Below are 4,413 nucleotides of genomic sequence, written 5' to 3'. Positions count from 1 at the left end.
GTTCCAGGGCAATGCTGTAACTTCTGTTCTCAGCAGGAGATTGTCAGGGGATGGGGAATCCTTCAGAGTGCCTTAATGGTCTCTGCAGGTGGCATGGTCTCTCAGAGAGCCCAGCCCAGCCCTCGGTAGAGGGCTGCCTTTGTGTATGACAGGAGAGATGAGGTCTCCCTGCCGCTCTGCTCTCCCGATGGGACCTGGTAGTTGCTGCCTGAGGACTGAGATCAGGTCATTCTCAGTTCTAGGACCCAAACACCAAGTAAACTGTACTGCTTCTCAGACCTTCTGTGCATTTGCATTGGAGCAGAAAGCCACCCTGCTCTCGGAGCTTTTTGGGGGGGGGGTCCCCTCCGGGCACCAACTGCAGAATCTCACCGTTTCCGCTTCCTTCTTTGGGTTGTTAATTATTTATTTAAGTTTCACATGTATTATCCTTCTTTGTTCCGAACACCATGCTAGGCTCTTAACATAAGTAATCTATGTAAGCCTCACAAAAATCACACGATTTAGGTAGTTTCTAGTTTATATGGTGGTTGATACTCCAGTTACCCCCATTTTATAGATGAGAAAACTGAAGCTCAGAAATTTTCTAACTTACTTAGTCCTTATGACCCCATGAAACTGTTGTATTCTTATGCCCATTCTACAGATAATTGCCCAAATTGTCAGACCCAGTGACTGGTAGGGTCTGCTCAGACAGGACAGAAAGTATTTGCACGCAGAACAGATAATGCAGAACTATTCATTCCCCCGTTTATTCCACAAATGTTCATAGAGTTCCTACCACGTGCCAACCATTCATCTAGACATCAGTGAACCAAACAAAACAGACAAAAATCGTTGCCCTTACAGAACTTACAAGGGGGCGGGATCTTGACAGACAACAAGCAACAAATACGACCAGTAAGTGAATTACATAATTTGTAAGAAGGTCGAGGCCACCCCTAACATTTGAAGCCAGAGTACAACTGGAGGTCCAGATCATAGGGCTAAATATATATATATATATATATATATATATATATATATATATATATATATAATTTTTTTTTTTTTTTAAGTTAAAAGTCAAGGTACCTTTAAATATGTGCTAGCCCTGTCCCTTGACAAAGACACCTACGTAAGTACCTGTGATTCCGGGCTTATCACCTCCAGCGATTCCAGTTACTGTAAGGGGGTCCACTCCTGAGGGCCCCTCCTAGTGGGTTCTGTTCACTAGGAGGAGACAGTGGTAACACAAAAGACGGCAGATGAAATCAGAGCAAGGGATGGACTGGACAGCCCCTCCCCACCTTCCCCTGCTGCCCTCCTGCTTAGCTGAGGCCAGCCCCTCCTCTGCAGCTCAGGTCCACAGTGGGGCTAGAATCAGAAGAACTTACCCTGGCCAACACCTCCTTAAAACTTGTGGTCTTAAATGGCCCTGCCTTCCACTCCACCTATCCCCGCTGTGTGTGGGGGTGTTTAATCTGTATCATGTGTGAACTCTGGGTTGGGGGTCAGGGGCTCCTGCGTGACCCCTGGCAGGGGAAGAAGAACAGCGAGAGTCTAGCCTGGTGAGGATAAATGCAGCCAAAAGCAAGGTGGGTGGGGCCAAGGAAGAAAGTCTGTCCTCCCAAATCTCATCACCACCCACTGAGGCAATGAAGAGATCCGGGAGCGGGTGAGGAGCTGGCTGACCACGATGTGCCCGCAGGTGTGGAAAGGAGAGACGGGGCAGGGTCTTGGAAGGGTTGGCCACAGTAGCTGGGAGCATTTCGGCTTCAGGGGAGCAAACTGGATTGCTGTGGGGACGGATGTGCCTCATCCTCTTGCCCAAGTAACCCCCTCACCGCTGTGCTCAACTGAGGGAAGGAGGCTGGTTTCCGGTGCGCCTGCCATGGACAGGGCGGGCACTGTGCCACGGAGGTGGTGTTGATTAGGTCCCCAGCTTGAGAAATGAGGGCTCTGAGGCTCAGCAAGTTCAGGAAATTGTCCAAGCCACATAACCAGTCCCCTGCAGATGCAGGACTCAAGCTTGCAACATGAATCTGCATCTAATCAGGGGCGCCTGGGGGGTTTCACCTGGTTGGGCGTCCAGCTCCGGCTCAGGCCATGATCTCGCGGTCGTGGGTTCGAGCCCTGCGTCAGGCTCTGTGCTGACAGCTCAGAGCCTGGAGCCTGCTTCAGATTCTGTGTCTCCCTCTCTCTCTGCCCCTCCCCTGCTCACACTGTCTCTCTGTCTCTCAAAAATAGAAAAACATTAAAAAAAAAAAAAAAAAGAATCTGCATCTAATTGGTGCCCCAAACCTGGCTCTACCCGTGGGGCTTCTGGTCACTGTCCCCACATAGGTCCTGCATGCTTTTTGCTTTTTTTCCCAGAGAAATGTCACCTCCCAGTGAAAAGATATGATTGCCTGATGGAATTAGACTTGTGTTGCTCTCTCAGAAAGCTTTGAGTGTGAACACTGAGGCACAGCCAGGAAATGGGCAGAGGTATCTGGGAATTCCTTCTCTCCTACCCCACCCTTGTCCCCATGCCACCTCCTCCTAGCAGGGCCCTGAGAGCTGGTCCTTGAGCCCGGCAAGTCCTCCACCCTCAGACACCCCTCCCACCACCAGAAAAAGAACCCCTCCCTATGGACTATTCTAAGCAGGAAGCCGGTTTTCAGTTCACTGGAAAACAGGAAATGCCTCCAAGGGTCTGAAGTCTTTTTAGTCACTGCGTGCCCTTTGCATAGGGTCTGCGTCCCAGGCCAGCTGCTGAGCAAAGGCCCAGACACAAGGCCACCCAACCCCCAGCCTGGAGACTGGGATCCTCAGTGCCACTTACAAACCCCTCTGCTCCTGGAGCCAGAACTGACTTCCTCATCCCCTACTCAGGATACGGGTCATTTGAGACTAGGCCAGAGCCCTGGAATGCCAGCAATCCTACATAAAACACCAGAGAGGCTAATTAGCTTCTAACCGTGGGTGGAGACCTCACCCCAGCCAAAGGCTGACCTCTCACCAGCCCCCCCACCCCACCCCAGTGGCTTCTAACCCCCGTCAGAGATTGGTTGGCCCCCAACAAAACCTGACTTCCTAGTCCTTTCCTATGGTTCACTTCCTCATCCTGGCTACACGCTGACCCTCTACACTTGACCTTGTCAGAAACTAACCTTTGGTACTAACTACAGCTTTGCTTCCTAACCCTGGCCACAGAACAAACTCAATTGCTTGCCAGTCTCCTCATCCATTCAGTAGTTTACTGAGTGCTAAGTGCTGTGAGCCCAACACAGCCTGCACAGACCCTAACAGTCTGTGAGGGAAGGTAGGCCTCACATGTGAAGCTCTAATCAGATTTGGGGGAGGGGGCAGGAGCAGGTAGTAGGAGACTTATCTGAAACTCCAGTGTCGTCACTGTCTCCAACTTGCCAGGTAACCTTGGGTTGGTCACATCACTTCATGGGCCGAGGTCTCCATGGGTTCCTCTGCAGTGGGACAGCATGCCCAGATGGTTCCTGAGGTTCCCATCCTCCATGGTGCATGCCAATGGGGAAAGCCTGAAGCAGTCTAGAACATGAGGCATCATCGTCAGTGTTGGGAGGGTATAAGAGGTCAGGCACTTTTACTTCTACGTGGTAGATGAGGGTTCAAGGAATCCCTCCACCACTTGGACATCGACCTTTTGGTTCCACCATAGATGGTGGGGCCCTGACTAGATGCCACTAATATTTTTTCCATCTGTGAAAAGAGCTGTGACACCACAGGTGTCAGGACTTTGGCTGTCTATGTGTTCACCCAAATTGTAGAGGAATTAGGATAATCTGGGATGAAGACCACTCACATGTGGTTTGATTCCCTAGAAAACACAGGGATGGCAGTGGGTAGAGTGTAGACTGGCCGTGGAGGGAACGAACCACTATTTACAAACTGTCCCCACACTGCCATCATTAACTGAATCAATAAGCTAACCCCTTATTAATGGCGCACTGCCTGGAAGTCCACCATCAGGGAGCAGCAACCCCATACACAGGCATTGGCCTATACCTCACCTGCACATTACCTGTCACTTGTCACCTGTGCAGGCCTGCTTCCCTTACCAGCCCTCTTCCCCATACCAGCTGAGAGCAGGACACTGAAAGAAAAGCAGATACTGACTGGGAAAATCTGTGAGGGCAGGTGAAGATAGATGGGTCCAAAGGAGGTGAGGTCTGAGGACTCTTGGCATCTCCAAGATCTTTTCATGGGGTGTGATCTATTAGTAATCTATTGCTATGTAATCAAATACCTCAAAACCTAGCAGCTTAAAACCACAGATATTACCCCATAGTAACTTGCAATAAGTCAGGAGCACAGGCGTGGCTTAGCTGGAAGATTCTCACCAGCTTCAGTCAAGGTGTCAGCCAGGGCTGTGGTCTCATCTGATGACTCAGCTAGGGAAGGGTCTGCTTCTAA

Source organism: Puma concolor, chromosome A3, assembly GCF_028749965.1.
Source record: "Puma concolor isolate L17-30 chromosome A3, mPumCon1.1.hap2, whole genome shotgun sequence".
Taxonomy (NCBI): Eukaryota; Metazoa; Chordata; class Mammalia; order Carnivora; family Felidae; genus Puma; species Puma concolor.
The sequence above is the reverse complement of the archived record's forward strand: the minus strand, read 5'-3'. Positions refer to the sequence as shown.